The 22,368-nt window shown below is 42.3% G+C and overlaps 1 protein-coding gene across 1 annotated transcript in view; it reads left to right on the forward strand.

The window, feature by feature from the left end:
• CDH13 (cadherin 13) overlaps positions 1–22,368 on the forward strand; it is a 1,057,449-nt gene that overhangs the window by 204,796 nt on the left and 830,285 nt on the right. The gene's annotated exons all lie outside the window — the stretch shown is intronic.

The raw sequence follows: 22,368 nt of genomic DNA on the forward strand, positions 1-22,368 counted from the left end.
ACCGAGGGAGAGCTGATGTGCGAGGCCAGCTGACGCAGATCTATCTCCCAATAGCCTTCTTTGACTTGTATAGCAACCAGACGTCTCAGACCTTCCAGCAATTTCTGATTTCAAAGGTCAATATAAATGCCTTGTTTTGCTGCGTATAATGTGCATTTCTTTGACCCAAATTTTTGAGGGAAAAATAAGGATGCACATTATACATGGGTAGTACTAATTTCATATTTATATGTTTTTAATTCTTTTCTTTATGCTTATGCGTTAAAAGTGTAACTTGACAAAGCTATAACAATATCCATATGCAAAATAATATCCTGGAATATGATAATCAGTTCTGTTTCTAAACATAAGTAAATAAAAATTGAATTAAAAGTATTCAAATGAAAGATTTTTTCCTGAAAATTTGGGACAAAAATGTGTACGCACATTATACATGGCAAAATATGGTAATTGTATAGCACTTCCTTACTATGTGCCAGGCACATTAATGAGCCTGCTTTTCACTGACCCTATAAAATAGTTAAACCTGCCCTTATCATGGGTACACCAAACTTCAGCCCTGGACAAGAAAGTGTCTCAGTAGAAGCTGCATAGATAGTAAATGGTGGCACGAAGATTCATGTCTAGGTGTGCTTGACTTTAAAGTCCAACCTCAATCTAACGCCCTAATGGACTCAATCCGAGAACCGCATGGCCTCCTGCTATATCATTTGATCCCTATGGACTCACTGAGTTGTCAAATTTTTAGTTTGGACAACATACTGTGAATGCTTTCTTCTGGTCTTCTACTAACCACCAAAGGGACTTGTATTCCTTTTGCAATCAGTAGAGATGGAAATTTGCTCCTTCCCTATTCTTCTCTGTGTCCTAGGAAGAGCCTAACGCCAATCCAGCCACTTGGTAGAATCTATCTTCAGTCCACTCCAGTCTCCTAGAATTCTCAGGGGACACCTGACCCAGAACCAAGACTGGAAGGAAACCCCTCAGGGGCTACGTAGGAAATAAAGGAGTATGGCCATGGTAATGGTCTTTTCACATTTGATATAAATATAATGTAATCTTATAAGGAAGCCTAGAGTAAATGAGTAACAGTGCTAGTGGTATTTTTGTATTTAACAGTATACCTTTACCCAGAAGTGTATTACTTGCTTCGTGGGTGGAGAATTGTCTCTGAACCCAATCAGGGTTAGTCCCTGGCCCATGACTATCTCGTTTTTAATAAATAATAATTCTCTCAATTCCGCACTAGCAAGTTTGCTCAGAAGACAGGACACGACTGCTTTTATTTCCTACGTTAATAACGCTCTGCATCAGAAGATTAACTCTTGACACACTGAAAACAGTTCTTGCTACTGGAAACTTGAGGTCTTATTTTTTTCTCCCACCTGGCGGGTTGCTTGTGTCTTTCAAATGAATTTAAAGGTCAGAGCCTCATGCATGAAGCATGGTGGAGCTACACGCAATGACTCAATCTTTGGTCATTTGTGCTGACGGGAAGGCAAGAGAGAGATTCAAAGCCACCGGAAGGCCCTGGTCCCTTACACATCCCTTTTGTTTATCCATCCACAAAGCACCTACTCAGTGCCAGGCATAGTATCGGGGCTATCTGACATGGTCATGCAGCCATAAGAGAGCCTCCCCCCAAAAAAGAGAAAAGGAGAAAATACAAAGGCACCTTGCATTGCTGAAACCTGGTGATTAAAAATATGAACTCTGTAGTCCTCCATGCCTTTCTTCAAGCCCCACCTTGCCACTTTGCAGCTGACCAACTTTGGGTCAGAGCCTCAGATCGCTCACTATTGTCACTCACCTAAAACGTGTCCACTCAGTTGGCTCCACAGGAGGGGACTGCTGGGTCAGTGGGGCTATATGTTGGATGTTTTGAGACGTGTTATCCTCTAGAACAGAAGTCTTCAAACTGGTCTGTGGGTCAGATCCAGCCCGGTACCTGCCTGCTTAGGTAGCCACATGCTAAGAATGGTTTCTACATTTTTAAACAGTTGCACTTTAAATGCTGCTATAAGTACTGACATGATGTCTTCTATTTTGCCTCTTGGTCCACAAAACTGAAACTATTTACTACTTGGCCTTTTAAGAAAAAGTTAGCAGACCCCTGTTCTGGAGAAGTGCTATGCAGTAGAAATCTAATTGGAGCCACATATACAAGTTTAAGGTTTCTGGTAGCTATATTAACAAAAGTAAAAAGAAGCAGGTGACATGAATTGTGATGTATTTTCTTTCACCTGATGTATCCAAAGTAGCATCATTTCAACATGTAGGCAGTGTAACCACTACAAAGAAAACATTGTGCATTCTTTTTCACACCAAGTCTTTGAAAGCAGTGCGCATTTGCTCCGCCAGCTCATCTCACAGGAACAGGGGCCTCCGTGTTGGACAGCAGCAGCTCTAGAGTTTGAACTAGCTTATGCTCCTTCCAGCGTTCACAGAGAAAATGCTGCGTGTTTTTGGTCTCTCTTTTCAAGGTCACATAGTACCTGGATTTAAAATCCATGTCTGCCCCACCTTTTGATGCAGGGGGCACATTCTAAGCTGCAAATAGGGACCCCACCCAGCAGATTTCCTGGGGAAAGTGAATCCAGTTGCTCTGTCCCTTGATGAGATGAAGTGATCCTCTTTCTGACTTTACTCTTGCTCTATCATTTCCTAATCCATGGCTGTTTTGTTGATTCATGAGGAGCAGTGTGTAACTCTAGGATCCTAGATTGTGAGGAGTTGCTCTGCCATGGCAGAGCAGACCAGTGGCCTCTTCACTCTGGTCTCCAGATAGAACTTCGCCCAGGCTCCGAAGGTCCCAGCTCGCACAAAGGAGGAGGATGGAACTGCCTTGCTGTGACGATCAATCTACATGCGTGCTTGCCTCCAGCAGACCGAGGTCGTTTAATTTTTGGCCAGAGTTTCATCAGCTTGATCAGTATGACAATAAAATGAATATATGTCTTGGTCACACTGGGAAGTGTGCCCTGCAGACACCCCGGGAGGTCATGCTCCAAGCCCTAGAGCCTCTCTATGTAGCAGAACCTCATTCGCCCAGGCCCCGCTCCCCAGGATTTGCCACCGCTCACTCACAGCATGCATCAGGTGTCTTCAGTAGAATGTTTGAAATGCCTCTTTTTTTCCATTGCTGCTTTCCAGGGCTTTGAACATGAATATGAGCCTTGCATGTAAAAGATGCTTCATTCGAGTTCATTGAAAGAATGAGTGATTGAATGAATGGTGAATCATCTCCACTGTGGTTCTCAAACTTAAGGGCATTAGAATAACCTGAAGGGCTTGTGAAAACAGATTGCAGGGCCCCATAATCAGAGCTTCTACCTCAGTGGGTCTAAGGTGGGGCCTGAGACTCTGCCTTCCTGACAAGCTCCCAAGTCATGCGGAAGCTGCTGGTCTGGAGACCACACTTGGAAAGTCACTGGTCTAACTCTGCATGGCTTTACCTCCTTTTTTATTTCACTCTTCCTGCCTCTGGTTAACATCATCTGTCTGCAACTCTTCCCAGAAAAGTTGTCTAGTTCATGGTTTCTTCAGCTTAAATTCTTTATAGATAACCACATTCTCTTTAGTTACTAACTTTTATTTAAATCAACTATTTGGTATACATATATTTAGAAAGAAAATTTCCTATCATTACCTTAAATAGAAAATCAATATTGCTTACTATAAATAGGTAAGCATTAAAATAAGGACATAATTATTAAAATTTAAAAAATGTTCATCTGAATATATTGCCTAAAATAATTTTACATACCCAGTGGTTTGTGTAACCCACTGTGAGGAAAACTAACAAAGGTTGTCAGGCCTAAAGAGATCTTTTTCTTCAAAAGAACACAAATAAGTTCTAGAATAATGCAAATGATAGCATCTTGGCATTTTCTGCTGCTGCCTTTGAACAGCAGACATCGCGCTCCTTTCTGAGGCCACGAATGCCGTGGGCCTGCATTCTGTAACACCTGCAATGTGGCTTCACGGGGCCTCCCCAACTCTTGCTCTTCGTGACAAGATGGGCTGAATTCAACTCAACCAATAATAGTCATTCTGATTTGCATTTTCATAACCCACCCTTCCATTCTCCAAGTGTGACTTTCATTTTTAGGACGGAGTTATTCAGTCAGTGGATGTGCAGCCCCTTTAAAGGGATATTTATCACCCTTGGAAAATCTTATTGCCAAATCTTAATAGTCTTTCTTACAACGAATGCTCAAATTCACTATCTAGATTAAGAGGTGGAGCTTGAGTGAGCTTTGCTGGAGCATCTCATGATAAAATAGATTAAAGTCTTAAAATGGGCGACCCTTGGTGGGTAGAAGTCAAACAAATATGCAGAAATATCTCTGAGTTTCCTGCAGGCTGTGTGCCCGCTGTGGGTGAGCCCTGAGGGCCTGTCACAGGACTGGGAGGGAGACCCTTTGGATACTCTGTCAGGCAGGCTCAGCTGGATGACCTTGAGTGAAGTACAGAAACTCTCTGCATCTTAATTACTTCATCTTTAAAATGTTTGTAGTGGTGATGTCTAGGAGGGTTTGCCAGCCACAGAGACTTGTGGTGAGGAGTGCATGGTAAAGTCCGTGTAAAGTGCTTCCCCTGGCCCTGGCACAGAGAAAATAAGTGAAATACAGATCTGTCGCTTGTGTCAAGGGTTCCCAGGATTCAGGGTATAATTATACTCATGGCTAAGATTTATTATTGGGAAAGCATACAGAGCAAGATCGGCAAAGGCAAAGGTTCATGGAGTGAAATCTGGGGGAAACCAGGCACAAGAATCCTTTCCCAGTGGAGTCACACAGGATGTGCCCAATTCCTGCGGCAATGAGTTGTGATGCATGTGAAGTGTTGCCAGTAAGGCAAGCTCACCAGAGACTGAGTGCCCGAGGTTATTTGGGGGGGCTGGTCATATAGGCACCTTCTGCCTGGTGTGTAGCAAAATTCCAGGCTTCCAGAAGGAAGTAGCTGCTCAGCATAAACCACACTGTGCAAATGGTTTGGGCATAGTGAGATACCCACCCGTATGAGGCAGGTAGTGGGAACCCTCCTGAAATCCAAGTGCACAGAGGCCAGCTGGGGGCCAATCTTGCAAGCAAGTCTTTCCAAGACTACAGTTCATGATCTGCTATTTTAACTCTTTTTTTTTTGTGCAGCATTTGTGGCCATATGCCTAGTCTCACTCTCTGGCCTCGTCCACTGTGCTGCCCTCCAGCTGCCTGGGCCTTTCTCCAATCAGTGGGTATATCCCTGCACCAAATCCTTGCCTTTGTTCTTGCTGCAGCCTCTGCCTCGAGTGTTCTTCCCTGACCTTGGCATGATTGAGTCTTCATCATTCTCCTCATTAAAGATGCTCGCCCAGACAATATCTAATGTTCGTCCCCCAACCCCATCCATCCTTCAGTTTTAATTTCTCCACAGAATTTATCACTGAAATTAGCCTGTACTTACTTTCTACTTGTTCACTGGTATCCCCTCCATTGGAATTAAGCTTCATGAGGGCAGAAAAATGTATTTATTCTGCTTGCTGTATTATCTCCACTGTCTAGTACATGACTGGAGGTAGTAAGTATTCAACTAATATTTATCACCTGGATTTTGAGAACTATGAAATATTTAATTGTTTTCTATCCCTAATAATTTTGAAAAAACCCTGTGTCCTTCCTGTTTGTTAATTTAAAGTATTTTCTTTGGATCTTTAAAAAGTTCTTAAAAATATTGAACTTACAGAAAATTGACCCAAATAATATCATGAAGAGTCTGGATGCCTCTGGGCTTTTCAAATCCAATTTTTCCACAACAGCACCTTCTCTGCAGGAGGGTAACTCATGGCAAGCTGCTTAAGAAGCTCAAGGTTGGAGAACCAAGATGGCGGCGTAGGTAGACACACTGCGCCTCCTCGCACAACCAGAACTGACAGAGAATCGAACAACAAGGGGGACCAACACCAAGAAAATAGAAAATAACCATTCATCCAGACTGGTAGGAGGGGCGGAGACGGGCACCGGGGTGGAGAGGACTCGCGTGGCTGTGGCGGGACTGAGACTGGCGGAGTGTGGGACAAATGGCGCAGGCAGTCCGAGCACTAGCAGACCCTGCGGCCCCACATCTGCGCAGATAAACCGAGAGGGCCGGACTCAGAGTGGCGGAGAGTGGGGCAGGCAGAGCAGCGGGTAGCACCCTGCAGCACCACATTCGCCCACAGATAAACCTGAGGAACGGCGGACAACAAAGCAGACTGTGCAACCCAGGGCTCCAGCTCCGGGAAATAAAGCCTCAAACCTCTGATTGAAAGCGCCCCTGGGGGTTGGGGCGGCAGCAGGAGAGACTCCCAGCCTCACAGAAGAGGTTGTTGGAGAGACCCACAGGGGCCTAGAGTGTGCACAGGCCCACTTACTCGGGAACCAGCACCAGAGGGGCCCAGTTTGATTGTGGGTATCGGAGTGAAAGATTGAAATCCGGAGGAGAGTGAGGCGGGCGCCATTGCTCCCACTCGGCCCCTCCCCCACATACAGCGTCACAGCGCAGCGACCAGCATTACCCCGCCCCGGTGAACACCTAAGGCTCCGCCCCTTAAAGTAACAGACGCGCCAAGACCAAAAAAAAAAAAAAAATGGCCCAAATGACAGAACACTTCAAAGCTCCAGAAAAAATACAACTAAGCGACGAAGAGATAGCCAACCTATCAGATGCACAGTTCAAAGCACTGGTTATCAATATGCTCACAGACTTGGTTGAATCTATTCGAAAAACAGATGAAAAAATGAAGCCTATGCTAAGAGAAACAAAGGAAAATGTACAGGGAACCAATAGTGATGAGAAGGAAACTGGGACTCAAATCAATGGTGTGGACCAGAAGGAAGAAACAAACATCCAAGCAGAAAAGAATGAAGAAACAAGAACTTGGAAAAATGAGGAGAGGCTTAGGAACCTCCCGGACGCCTTGAAACGTTCCCACATCCGAATTATAGGGGTGCCAGAAGGAGAAGAGGAAGAACAAAAAATTGAAAACTTATTTGAACAAATAATGAAGGAGAACTTCCCTAATCTGGCAAAGGAAATAGACTTCCGGGAAGTCCAGGAAGCTCAGAGAGTCCCAAAGAAGCTGGACCCAAGGAGGAACACACCAAGGCACATCATAATTACATTACCCAAGATTAAACGCAAGGACCTACATCCAAGATTACTGTATCCAGCAAAGCTATCACTTAGAATGGAAGGGAAGATAAAGTGCTCCTCAGATAAGGTCAAGTTAAAGAAGCTCATCATCACCAAGCCCTTATTATATGAAATGTTAAAGGGAGTTACCTAAGAAAAAGAAGATCAAAAATTGGAACAGTAAAAATGACAGCAAACTCACAGTTATTAATGGCCACACATAAAACAAAAATGAGAGCAAACTAGGCAAACAACTAGAACATGAGGGTTGTCATTAAGGGAGTGGGAGGGGGAGAGAGGGGGAAAGGTACAGAGAATAAGTAGCATAGATGATAGGTGGAAAATAGACAGGGGGAGGGTAAAAATAGTGTAGGAAATGTAGAAGCCAAAGAACTTATAAGTATGACCTATGGACATGAACTATAGGGGGGGAATGTGGGAGGGACGGGGGTGGGCAGGATGGAGTGGAGTGGGGGGGGAAATGGGACAACTGTAATAGCATAATCAATAAATATATTAAAAAAAAAAAAAAAAAAAAAAAAAAGAAGCTCAAGGTTTTGTTTACGCTCAGGGTAACTGTGGGGTGCCTCTGCTTTCAACATTCAGGCCTGGACTCTCCTAATGGTTCTCCAGTTTTGTGACTGAGTCACAGGTAAGGAGTGTGCAGAGCAGCTTCCTTGGTCCCTCCAGTTCCACTCTTTGTGCTTTTCCACCTTGTCCACCTCCCTATATGGTGTTCCCCGGCCCACTGACTTCCAGTGGGCTCAGTCCATGGGTCTGTAAGCTTTTTCTTAAAAGGACCAGGTCATACATATTTTAGGCGTTGCAGACCATAGGGTTTCTGCCACAACCAGTCAACTCTGCTACCACAGCACAAAAGCAGATATAGACAATAAGTAAATCAATGGTCATGGTTAAAACTTTATTTACAAAAACAGGAAGTGGGTTGTGACTTGCCAATCAGTGCTTTAGCCAGTGGGGGACAAAGACAAGAGATCAAAGAAAGGGAAGCGGGTAAATTTTTGCAAGCTACTGTGTCCCTCCACTGGGGGGCCCCTGCTCCTCTCAAGGAGCCTCCTCCATGCAGCTCTCTCTGTCCTGTCTGGAAACTGTTGCCCCTCCTGGACCCTCAGTGCTTCCGTGAGATGAAAGTGCTACACTGTTGCTGAGTTGTTATCCTTTGCCCTGTGCCACTTCTCCCCAGCCCTGCCCATACTGAGAGAGTTCCTGTACCCCCCTGTTTCCAAATGCCTCCATCTGAGTGTGCCGTCAATTCCCAGCTGGGGCCAGGGTACCTGGGACTGAGGAGTTTCCTGCAATATTTAGCCTTAGTAGCTAAAAATCCCAGATGGTCCCAGGAAAGCCAGGTCAATTGGTCATCCTCACTGAGACAGACTCAGGTCTTCCTCCACCCCAGCCCCTTCTGTACTGCCTTAGTTCTGTCAGCACCTCCCACTTGGGTGCTGGCCTTGCTGCAAGAAAGAGTGCCCCCATGGGTCTGTGGCCGTCACAACACGCACCTCTCTGCTCTAGCTTATTCCCCTTCAGAACAAAGTCTGCAGCTGACGTCTGGCTATCTAGGGAGACTGCGGTGTGGCCTCCAGCCAAGTGTAGAGGCCCTTCAAGTGATCATACTTTGCACTTTATAACTTTTGATGATACCTTTTCCTCCAAATTTTACCATGGGTAAGATATACTACTTTTCCCTAAGAAGAATCAGACTTACTTTGAAAGAGCAGTAGGATTAGCAGAATCTTTGGAGATTACATTATCCAGTTTGAGTTGCAAATACCCCAAGGACTGACTCAGGAAATTTCAGGTAATGGAAATTGTGGACTCAAGTAGACATAAGAAAAAAATACTTAATATTCTTTTCAAACTATTTTGGCTCAGATATTTTCTTTCTTCTCAGCCCCAAACCTGATGAATGTTTTTGCCTGATGGAAAGAATAGACTAACTTATCCTAAATTTAATGCAGTAATTGTAAGGGGGAGAGAAGGTGTAACTTCATATATTTGCATTTAGATATACATTTTTAGTTTGTTTTCAGTGAGAAGTAGGCGGAAGAGGCATCCGCCTGCTGTTGAGATTAGGGAGATGGGTGATCCTTTGACACTGCTGTGAACTTGATGGAGAGGGTGTCCATAGTCTTTGGAGACCAGCAATAAGCCATTTTTATGACCCTACAATGTCTGTGCCTTTGAACAAGCCGGCTAAGAGGAAGGGCCTGACACTGAAAAAGTACGAACTTGAGTCATGGAGCAGGCTGACTCAGCACCTCCAAACCTGGAAGACAGATTCAGGGGAGCAACTTCAGGAGACTTCTATGGCGGTGGTAGTTTCACTGCAGCAGAGGCAGTGTCTGTGGGACTCATTCAACGGAAAACCTCTCTAGGAATATTAGCAGACGAAGAATGGAAGCTGGTGCTCAGAGAAGCCAGGAAGGTAAAGTGAGAGAGTGAACAGGTCTGGTGTAAGAAAAATCTATATAAAGATAAATGTAAGCCAAAAATCACACTGAGTTTAATTTAGGAATCCAACAGCACAACTAGAATAAGAAAAGGCGAATGGGACATGTTGCTGGGGACAAAGAGGGAGGGACAGGGACTGATAAAGCTCCACCCATCAGGGGGTTATCCTTACCATCTGTGGAATGTTGCCCTGTTTGACTCCGGTCCCAGTGCTATTTCAAATCCAGGTATTTAGTAAAACAAATCCTTGATATTTAACTGTTAGCAATTAATCCACACACTAAAGGCTATCTAAAGGATATATGGCCCATATAGGGCCTGTCACCCATCATAATCTGCATCCTCTCTATCAGAGCATGTTTGTGGTTGGAACAAAGTTTGTAGCTGATGTTTGGCTGTTGAGGGAGACTAGTGTGGCTGCTATGTCGGTGTTGTGAACATTAGTATGGTACTATAGACAAACTTTCAAGGTCAAGTTGATTATCCTCCAGCTTAGCAAAGTGGCAGCTCCCTAATTATGTCAGAAGGCAGGATTATCTCTGATCATTAGAACTAAGCCTCTGGATGAAACATCAAAAACAACATTTACATAACACACAGTCACAAATCAGGGATTCACTGCATTTTATTTTACTATAAAACCAAATGATGGTGGGTCATTTTGCCCCATTAGTCAGGGTTTTCCAGGCTGTTTTAACTCATATGTAGTGGAACCCCATCCTTGATTACAACAGGTCACCCCGCGAAGGCAAGAAGCTCTACTTGGTATCATAGTCATCCATATTCATAAAGGCCCTGCAGAAATCTAGGGAAGTTCTTGGCCCAAACAACCAGAATTAAGAACTGGCATACCTACTGCTATGCCGGAGCAGCTTAGCTCACGGGAGCCAACTATATGCAGCTCTGTATCCAGTGGCTTGTGCTGGTAGCTCAAAGTTGACCATGAGGAGAGTATTTAGACTGTGGAGACTGTGAAACATTACAAATCAAGGCTTTGATTTCTTAGAGAGCCAGTTGTTAAACATTTGCTCAGGTTCCTCTGAGTATTCCTCTCTGCTGGAAGGCTGTGCTCCATTTTTCCTTGGAACCTGACACTGCCTTATGCTCCACTTAGACATTATGTTACTATCTTGCTACTCTAGAAATATAAAACAGAAATATTGCATGTGAAATTATTTTCTAGTTCCTATCTTCTCCAGAATTCATACTTTTTAAAAAGAAGTCGTTATCAAAGACTTCAGGAATTTTTTTCATCAGGGTATTTCTGTCTTGAGACACTTCAGTACTTCTGAGTAGCAGCACTGCCCAGTGAGTTCAAGGATTACCATTTTTCATAGTCCTTCCCCACGCACATCTTCTTTTGTTTAAAATATAAGAGTAAATAAGCAAAATCATCTAAACTGATGTGTCTAGGCCAATGGCTTCTCTACTGACCTTCCTCCCACCCCCCAAAATTGAGTTAATTGTGTTCTTTGTTTTATGATTTCTACTGGGTTACTTTGTTCTTACACTTTTAATTGTGTGTATACAGTAGAACGTATTTACATACGTCTTTCCAATTGTGTTCTGTGTTCCTAAAGGGCTCTTGTCCTATTAATTTTTGTATATCTTGGCACTGACACATAGTAGGTACTTCATAAATATTGCTTACATCAATGAATGAATCTTTCAGAATAAGATTGATTGGCATGTAAAGAGCAGCCATTGCAATTCCATCTGATTCAGGTAAACCAGCATTTGGACAAGGTTCTATCTTAACTGTACATCAGGCAGTTAGGATTTAGAGAAAAGATGCAAATTATTACATGCTGCCCCGGGGGAGGATATGTGGTTTTCTGCTTAACATAGTCAATTCCTTGACTTCAACATCAATTTTTGCTGGGCTATTTCTTTTCTTCTGGAACTCTCAAAGAAAGAACCTCTAGCAGAAACAATAATTTAACAAGATAGACATTTAGTTCAATATAAAAATTTTCCTGGTGTGAAAAAATAAATTACAAAAGGACTTTGCCTCTGAAAGATAATTAATAAAAACCTTCCAGTGTGATGACAAATCTGACATCTTGTCTAATGTCTGGCAGAGAAGAAAGTGTTGAGAGTTGCACAGTTGGAATAAAATGTTCCACTTCACAGCAAGGCCAGGCAGGATCTGATAATTACTTCTAAGCAAGAAAACGTCGTGGTCTAGTTGTTAAATTGACACAACATCAGGACCGTATCTGTAACTACTGACTGTCTGTGGGGTCTTCGTTTAGATTTTCCTGATTTCACAGGTAAGCATTGCTAGGAACGTAGGTGATTATGGAACAAAACCCTCTTGGACACTTGGGGGTTTGTTGGTTTGTTTTTATTTCAGCTCTGTTGAGATATAATTAACAAACAAAATCGTAAGATGTTAAAAGTGTACATAATGGTGACAAACACACATGTACATTGTGAAAGGATCCCCCTTATTTAGTTATTGAGTTAATTAACATATGCATTACCTCACATATTGATCCTGTCCTTTATTTTTTTTGGTGAAAATGTATGAGTTACAGCTTCCAGCAAACCCCAACCATCCAAGTCAGTGTTATCAACCACAGTCCCCATGCTTCACATCAGAGCCTCAGACCTTATTCATCATAGCTGACCTGTCTACCCTTTACCAACCTCTCCCTATTTCCCCCACCATTGGCAACCACTTTTCTACTGTATGTATCTACGAGTTTGACTTCTTAATATATATATTAAATATACACATATATTTATATATAAATATATATGTGTTTAAATATATATTTATATATAAATATATATATATATTCCACATGTAAGTATTTGTCTTTATCTGGCTTATTTTACTTAGTGTAATACCCTCAAGGTCCATCCATGTTTTTGCAAATGGTAGGGTTTCTTTCCTTCTCATGGCTGAGTAGTATTACAGATATATATTTCATATATATAAATTTAGATTTAACTATAAATATGTATATATCCAAGTGGCACATGGACTGTCTCTCAGAGGAGTCCATCTAGAAGAAGGCAGGTGGGGCATTTAACCAGCTGCCATTTCCCGGCTTTGAGGGCTGTACCTGGAGCATTAACTCCTCTGCACGCCCCAGCTCTGCTTGCCCTCACGTTTCCCAGGTCCCTGAAGTATAGAAACACCATCAGGGCAGAAAGTAAAAAAGACTGGGGACACTCTGCGAGGCAAGTCTGAGACCTGAGGGAACTGTTCACTGCACCGGTGGCTGAGATGGGAGTCTGGCCCAGGTGACAGACTCAGGCACCAGTTTCTATTGAGCTGAGTCCTGAAACCTCAGACTTACTTGTCTAGTAAGTCTCTTACCCATTGCCTTCATAGATTTAGGGTTTTATGTGTAGACAAGTCTTCCAGTGCCTGACACACAGTAGGTATTTAATATTTGCTTTGTTGAACTTCCTGAGACTGCTAAAGCTCACCCAAGAATATCTCCTATAAAAGGGACTGCTTTGCCTGACTTAAGGGAAGCAGGTTTTATCTGACGTTTGGCACCATTAATCCAATCACTAAAATTTTATAAATACACATAAATATCACCAACTCTAGGGCATGTAGGGTTTCTGGTTTCTATTAAGGGCTAGCCAACCAAATCTTCCTAATTGAATTAATTAAAATTTTTACAAAACTCCATTTTCCTTTTAAAATTTACCAGTTGTGTCTACTTTATTACTCCTGAAAAATTAATAGTAAAGAGTTCATTCCATTTAGACAAAAATTGTGGTTTCATTGAGTGGATTATTTTTGGCTTCTTTAAGCCAGACTTGAGGAGGACATGCCTGGTCAATTTAATCCTATTTTGAAGTGACAAAACATTTTCAAATAATCTTGAAAACAACGCACAGCTTGTTATCCCTGCCAGATCGCTCCCTGTTTCTTCAACTGGCATGCCGTGGTGTTTGCACTTACCAAAGCCCTGTGTGGAACTCTGCCACCTCAAAAATGTCAATCACCTTTACAACATGGCCTTATCTGTGACACGGTCCCATTTCCTATTCTCATCCAAAGAGTGTGTTGTTCCTTCTTCTGTATTTCCACAACATTACATGTATCCATCTACATTAATGTAAGTGATATTTGGCAGCATGTACTACTTATTATGAGCCAGTTCCTATCCTAAACCTTTTGATTTATGTTAACTCATTGAACCTTACAGCCAAGGAGGTTACATTAAAATATTGCCTGTATTGGACAGAGAAGTTTAGTAACTTTCCCAGGGCACAGAGAAGTTTAGAAACTTGCTTAGCATCACACAGCAGCGGAGTGGTCAAATTGGGATCTGAATTCAGGTAGTCTAGCTTAAGAATTTTTGCTTTGAACTACTTCCTAATTTCCAATGTATATAAACTATTATATTGTTATATTGTGTTACTTGCCTATGTGTCTAGATTTCCTTCTAGATTACCTGGGCAAGTTTACCCAGGGCTTTGTTCATTTTTTCATCTCAAGCATCTAGCCCAGTCCCTGGCAGGTAATAAAAATTTTAAATTTTGTCTAAGGGAATTAATGAGAAAACGAACTTAACTGCTCTGCCATAACAGCAGATGAAAATGCCCCATCACTTGAAAGGAACAATTCCTAAGACAAACGAGAAGGGACTGTGCCTGTTTATGCTCAGGAGTGGAGCACTTGGATTCTGATATTTCTATATCATGACCTCCTGATGGCCTCGTGTAAGTGGTTCCAAGGTCATGGCCCTGTCCTTCTCTTCCCACTTTTTCTCCCTCCCTTAATTGCCCTCTGCCCCTCCTTCCTCTTTTCCACCTCTGTTTCTCACCCCAAATTATAGTTATCATCTGAAAAACCACGTAAAGGAATCAATATTTCCTGAGTGTCTACAGTGGAGCCAACATTGTGGTAGACTGTATGAGTTTCCTGTGGCATCTGTAACAAATTGCCACACTCAGCAATTTAGAACAAAACACATGGATTATCATACAGGTTTGAAGGTCAGGAGTCCAAAATGAGTCTCAATGGTGTAAAAGCAAGGTGTTAGCAGGGCTGTAATCCTTCTGGAGGTGGTAGGGAAAATCTCTTCCCTGCCCCCAACTTCTGGACTTCTCTTGTTTTCCTTGGCTGGCGGCTCTTTCCTACATCTTCAAGGCCAGCAATGGCAGGTTGAGTCTCTCTCACACCAGGTCACTGAGACATGGCTTTCACTGTAACATCTCCTTCCCTAACTCTTCACATCTTTTTTGCATTTTCAAGGATCCCTGTAATTACATATAAATAATTCAGGATAATCAGGTCAGCTGGTTTTCAACCTTAATTCCCCCATTCCATGTAATCTAACATATTCACAGTTTCTGGGACTAGGATATCTTTGGGATACCATTATATGCAGTTTACCTTTTAATAATCTGAGGAAAAGATACTGAGTGCCATTCAATTACAAATAAGGTCTAGATGTTGATCTCAAATTGTATGTGAAGGCTATATTAGGACTCACCAAACTGGAAGTATTGTCCGCCTGTATTTTCCCAAGAATCACAGCATTATTTCTCAGCATCTGTTACATTAACAACCAAGAAGTTGGATGACATGAGCTGACACAGTGAGAGCCTCCATGTGCTGCTGAGTGTGTGCTTGTATGTACACAACACCTGAGTATGCATCGTGTACACGTGCACCTCTCTTCTCCACACTTTCCCTGTGGGCAGTGCACATTTATAAACCCTCCTAGGACTCAGTTTTTAGTCTCTGGCAGAATAAAGAATCAATCAAAATACATGTGGCTGTAACATTTTTATATCCTGCAAGTCAGAGATAGTAACCTTTCTTCCCTGCCAATCTAAGTCCCTCCAAACTGATTTCCAGTAGACCGACTTTGACAAGAGTAAAGCAGAGGTGTTTTGCGGTGAGGATAAAGTAACTGTCCATCCACACTAATAGCAAAGAGTGAGTGAGTCAGTGAAAGAAAAACAACAAGGGGCCTGGAGACACTAGAGAGTTCATTTAGAAAATACCATTTTGGAGCTGGCTTCAGAGAGGATGAGCTCTGAGGGAGTCCACAGCCTGCTGAGATAATTATTTGTGATCAGAAGTTTCTTTTTATTTATGGCTGCTTCAGTGTAGTTGTGTGAAGCTTTTCTTCAGTTCAGATATTTCCCCTGCTCTGGGGTGTGTCTGTGATGCTGTGGTACAGGGGACCCTCTGCCTCTATCTCTTCCTCTTGAGTGTACAATCAGCTAGGCAAGCTGCTGCATCAAACCACCCCCGGTCTCAGGGACTGCACACGGGGCATGGAATTTCCCTGTGGGGCAGTTCTCTCAGGTACTTGCTCTCTAAGCAGTGACTGACTTCTGGGTTCTTTCTATTGGGTGACTCTGTCATCTTGAAAGTCCTTCCTTCCCATTTGCACAGATGGAAAAGGGAGGGCATTTCAAGGGTCAGGCCTAGAAGTTATGAAAATCCTTTCACCCTCTTCCTGTTGACCAGCGCTTAGTCATGTGGCCAAAATTATTGAAACACAGTACACAGCTATGGAAACTCTGTGACAAGTAACTAGAGACTCATAACAAGAAAAGTTCTTTGCTTGAAGAGTTTATTTCCAAAGTCTAAAACAGGGTTGCAAACTCAAATGCCTAGAGGGCCAGACAATTGTGTAACTGGGTCAGTGAGTGGGAGCATGAACATGGGGAGCAGCGCGGACAATGACAGCTCAGAGAGGTGTACGCTACATAACATGATAATTTAACTTTTATGGCAGACTGCCCTGGCTCAACCAACCGCCTCTGCTGGCCACATCCATCCTATATGCTGCCAGTTGGAAACCTGTAGTCTGGGACAAAACAAAAGGCATTTTCCTGGAAGCAAACTCCAGAGTTGGCTATGTTCTTGAATCAGTACATGTCAGGATAAACAAAAACCTTTTCATTTAAAAGAGAAAGCTCGAAATGGAGAAAAGAAATGGGAGCTAACAAGAAAAGCAGGCATAAAGAGCGTGATGTAAGGATTTCTTTTCATGTATAGGTTTAAGGCAGTGGCTCTTACACAGTGGACAGAGCTCTGAGATGCCATCTTGAAGGATGCGTGGAGTCCTCCCAAAGCAGCACAACTCAGCTCACAACAGGCACTGATGTTCTTATTGTACAGCTGAACCTGAGATGCAAATTCCCTCCTGATCTTCTACCTGATTCAGGTTCCCGCTGTTCCCTTTCCTTTGAATATTTCTGAGCACAGCCTACCACTGAACAGTTTTACAGTAGCAACAAAAGTAATATTTTAATGATATTTACGAATGTCTATACTGGGGAATATCAGTGAATTATGTATATTGGTTTAAACATAATATAAAATACTGCTACTCCTACTACTAGTAATAAGAGCAAACATTGACTGGACAATTACTATATGCCTGGTTCTACATAAGGCTCTTTACAATAATTAAATCACTTAATCCTCATAGTAACCTACAAGATATTATTATTTTCCCCATTTTCCACCTGAAGAAACTGAGGTTCAGGGTTACTTGCCTAGGTCACAGCTGGTAAACTGGGATTCATACAGAACCAGCGAGGCTCTGTCCTGTGCTTGCTGTGTGTCTGAACATGAGCCTGTTTTCATAAGCAGACTGATGTAATTTTCAAGCAATAGAAATCCTTTTGCAATTAGAAAATTTGATCTTTGCTGAGATTTCACAGATGTATTAGTTGCCTGTTGTTTATGAGGTGCAAGCAAAGGCATAAATGAACAAAAGAACCACATAGAATGATCACTATTGCATGGCATTAAAGACAAATTTGGAATGTTGCTCACAGCATATATTCTGGAAATGTTAAAGAGGGTTTGGGGAAAAGTATGTCCAGGTATTATTATGTTTATAAGAGTAACATCTGATGATGCTGGAGGAGGTGCTTGTCTAGTTTTGGAGTAATGTCCCAGTGCTCATTTTCAAGTGAAGGATGCTTCTTCATACCCCACCACCAAACTCACTGCCATTGAACTTGAAGAGCGGACATGCATGACAAATTCATGCACAGATGCTATTTGAAATCTACTAAAAAAAGTCAAGGGTCAATAGCTATAGCTAGAACATTCTGCCACTACTAAGTAGTCAGATGTTCAACTTTTGGGAACCCCACATTAGTCTGGATTCTTTTTGAAATGCAGTTTTGTCAATTCAGAGCTGTGTTCCATGAAACCCATGGAGACACAGAGGAACTCATGTAAAAGCAGAGAGTATTGGTTAAAAAGACAGGTTCATATTCCTCTCCATTTACTCAGCTAATTCTGACCCATCTTTGAGATGGAAGCAGAAATATCCTTTCTGAGGGTTTACTTTTCCTGAACTGCCAACTTTTACATGCTCCTAAAGAGACCTATAATTTCCTTTCAAGTTAAAATTTAATTTTAATCAATAAATTAAATTATGATTTGTTAATGCCTCTCACCTTTTCCAGTTCTCATTGACAGTTAACACTTACTGATTGCTTATATTCCGTGCAGCACTGTTCTAATTGCTTTATCGGCATCCTCCCATTGAATCTACCAGCCCCTCCCAACGCACATCTTACTGTCCGTATTTTTTTAGATTTGAAAACTGAGACAAAGAGTGGCCATAAAAAATGACAAATCTTCTAGTTAGTAAAGGTCAGAGGCAAGATGTGAACAAAGTAAAGTGACTAGTGCTTCTCTATAAGCTCCAGGACAACGCCTGGCTAAGTGCTCACTGAATCCCAGGAGTTTAAGTATTGGGGCCCAAGTGAATGAATGAATACAGGGAGTAGTGAGCGAATACATTATCTGACTAGTTCTTACCTCGCCAAGTCACACCTTGCCTGGGAGACTACTGCATGCCTTCATATTATTTTATTTTATATTATTAATAATATAAAAGCATGGAGTGACCCAAGAATTTGCAAAATGAAGCTGGAGCCTCTGAGACTCCTCCCACCACTCCCACCTGCCCTAAAGGTCAGCAGTTGGAAAAGTTTATTTTCCCTTTATGAGTGCAGAGGAATCCTGAATAGAGCATGCCAAGGAATCAGGGCAGAGAGTGAGCTGCAGAGACACAACAAGGGGGACTCCACTCACCCACACACTCAGTGGGTTCTGGATCCTCACACTCAGGATCCCTGGAGAAACATCATCTCCTGTAGTCCTATGGAATGACTGGTTTACTGGTCTGGAATGTGAGGGCAGAATTAGCTGATTAGAAGGTTAACATGTAATTGTAGACACAGGGTGCCCGGAGGCAACCTTTGACCATTTGCTGTTTAACTGAATTAATGTTGGCCAGTTATAGATTTTCTGCTTGCAAAATTGCCAGCAAATTATTCTGAGTCCTGAATCTGCATTCTGTGTGTGCCAGATGGGATGTCAGCATTATGATTGCTTCAGAAGTGATCTAGCCAGAGCCTGCTCTGTAAGCAAGAGGCAGTTTTACAAACAGAACTTCTCAGACACTGACTATAGCATCCTTCCCACTTTGATTTTAGAAAAGATGATGTCGATCAGGGTGATGACTCTCCCATTTCGATTTCTCTGATGTTTCTCAGCTGACCACACCGTGAACCTCCAGAAATTGATTCTTGCTCTTGTTCCTTGAGGTTCAGTGCATTTCAGAGGGCTGGTATTTAGAGAGAAGCCTTGGTTCCATGGTTCCACAGCTTCCAACCTTTTGTGTACTCCTTTGAGTTTGCTGGCGGGGATGATAATCAGTTTCCATCAACAGCCTGTATACAGTGGTTAAGAATTTGTGTTCTGGTATCAAAGTTTAGTTTCCCAAGAAACAAACACCCAGTCAAGGATTTGAGTGCAAGCAGTTTTATTTGGAGGGTGGGATCAGAAAAAAAAATACAAAAAGAAAAAAAAAGAAAAACCAGGGGATGAGGAAATGAGCCAAGGAAGAAAAGGTAGCTAATGGACAGTGAGTTATCAAGTCAGATATACTGTGGGAACTGGAGCTCAAGTCCAAGTGGAAACTAGGAGACAGAGCATTTACCTCCTAGATATTCCACCTGAGAGGTGAGGGAGCTGGGGTATTTGTGCACCAACTCTCATCAGTTATGGTCATGGGCTACTCCAGGGGTTGTGAATTTCCAAACACTGTCTGCTGGTGCCATTGTCAGGTAAAGCAGTCTCCCCAGGTTACAGAGAAATATCTCAGGCAAGATAAGGTGAAGTCCTGTCCACATGGAAGGCCTGAGGGGTATGAGAGGTGCTCTGACCATGGGCTCTTAAACCTGGATTCAAATTCTGGCCCACCATCCTAAATGTAGATCTTGGGCAAACATGTCAGCCTCAATGGGATGTCAGGCCCCTTCTCTGAAAAATGTGTTTTATACTAGATACATCACAGGGCTATTGTGGAGATTAAAGGAGATGATGCATCTAACAAATTTAGCACAGTGCTGGCCATATAGAAAGGGATGAAAAATGTTAAGAGTCATAATTTGCGTATAAGGAGCATCTTCTCTGTGCCAGTATATGTGGTAGTTACTTGGTATAAAAGGTGAAGAAAGAGAAGTAATCCCTACCTTCATGGGACTTAGATATTTGCATACTAAACCTACGGCCATTTCTTATCTTACTACAATAAATTACCCTTTGTCCAGGGGTGTGCAGGGGTTATGTTCCAAAACACATATCCTAAATTTTATTTATTTATTTTTTATATTTTATTGATTATACTATTACAGTTGTCCCATTTTTCTCTCTTTATTCTCCTCTGCCCTCAACACCCCTTCCCACCAGCATTCCCCCACCTTAGTTCATGTCCATGGGTCGTACATGTAAGTTCTTTGGCTTCTACATTTCCCATACTATTCTTAACCTCCCCCTATTTTGTACCTACCATTTATGCTTCTTATTCCATGTACCTTTTCCCCCATTCTCACCCCTCCCCGTCTCCACTGATAACCCTCCCTGTGATCTCTATTTCTGTGAATCTGTTCCTGTTCTAGTTGTTTGGTTAGTTTGTTTTTGTTTTTGTTTTTTTTTTTAGGTTAGGTTGTTGATAGTTGTGAGTTTGTTGTCATTTTACTGTTGATATTTTTGATCTTCTTTTTCTTAGATAAGTCCCTTTAACAGCATATAATAAGGGCTTGGTAATGATGAACTCCTTTAACTTTACCTTATCTGGAAAGCACTTTATCTGCCCTTCCATTCTAAGTGAAAGCTTTGCTGGAGAGAGTAATCTTAGACATAGGTCCTTGCTGTTCATGACTTGGAATACTTCTTTCCGGCCCCTTCTTGCCTGCAAGGTTTCTTTTGAGAAATCAGCTGATAGTCTTATGGGAACTCCTTTGTAGGTAACTGTCTCCTTTTCTCTTGATGCTTTTAACATTCTCTCCTCATCTTTAATCTGGGGTAATGTAATTTTGATGTGCCTTGGTGTGTGCTTCCTTGGGTTCAACTTCTTTAGGACTCTCTGAGCTTCCTGGAAGTCTATTTCCTTAGCCAGATTAGGGAAGTTCTTCATTATTTTTTCAAATAAGTTTTCTATTTCTTGTTCTTCCTCTTCTTCTTCTGGCACCCCTATTTTTTGAATGTTGGAATGTTTAAAGTTGTCCTGGAGGTTCCTAAGCCTCTCCTCATTTTTTTGAATTCATGTTTCTTCATTGTGTTCTGGTTGAATGTTTATTTCTTCCTTCTGCTCCAAACCATTGATTTGAGTTCCAGTTTCCTTCCCTTCACTGTTGGTTACCTGTACATTTTCCTTTATTTTACTTTTCATAGCCTTCACCTTTTCCTCTATTTTGTGACCATACTCAACCATTTCTGTGAGCATCCTGATTACCAGTGTTTTGAACTCTGCATCTGATAGGTTGGCTATCTCTTACTTGTTTAGTTGTATTTTTTCTGGAGCTTTGATCTGCACTTTCATTTGGGCCATATTTCTTAGTGGCACACCTGTTACGTAGTAAGGGGTGGAGCCTTAGGTATTTGCCTGGATGGGGCAACCCAGGTAGCTGCTGCGTTGTGAGGCTGTATGTGGGGGAGGGGTCCAAGAGGGAACATTGCCACTTGCTCAGCTCTCAGCCAGCTTTTAGTCACTTCCTCTGCTACTCACAAGCAATTGGGCCCTTCTGGTGCTGATTCCCAGGTGGGTGGGTTTGTGTATGTTCTAGGACCTTGTGAGTCTCTCAAACAAACTCTCCTGTAAGGCTGGGAGTTTCTCCCATTGCCGCAGCCTCCACAGGTTTTTTCAGTTGGAGGCTTTATTTCCCCACGCTGGAACTCTGGGTTGCACAGTCTTTCTCACTCCCCCGCTGTTCCTCTGGGTTTATCCGCATATGGATGTGGGACCACCCAGTCTGTCAGCTGCTGCCTTGCCCACCCCGTCCTCCAGCTGCCTCCTTGCCGCCTCTGTTGCCCGTCTCCACCCCTCTTAATGGTCTGGATGAATGTTTCTTTTTTAACTCCTTGGTTGTCAGACTTCCATACAGTTCGATTTTCTGGCAGTTCTGGTTATTTTTTGTTTTTAAATTTGTTGTTGTCATCCTTCTTTTGGCTGTGCAAGGAGGCAGAGTGTGTCTACCTATGCCTTTATCTTGGCCAGGATATTCTAAATATTTGGCACCTGGACAAATTGTCTCAAGGATTTGCAAAGGCAAAGCTGAGCCTTTGGAAGCAATTATAAATTTTAAATTTTCCAGTAGGCAAATTTACATAAAAAGAAAGTGGTGAAATTAATTTTAATAACATTTAGTACAATCTGTAAAACAGTATCCTTTCAATGTGTAATCCATATACAAGTTATTACTTATTTTGTT

Source organism: Desmodus rotundus, chromosome 12 (assembly GCF_022682495.2).
Source record: "Desmodus rotundus isolate HL8 chromosome 12, HLdesRot8A.1, whole genome shotgun sequence".
Classification (NCBI taxonomy): domain Eukaryota; kingdom Metazoa; phylum Chordata; class Mammalia; order Chiroptera; family Phyllostomidae; genus Desmodus; species Desmodus rotundus.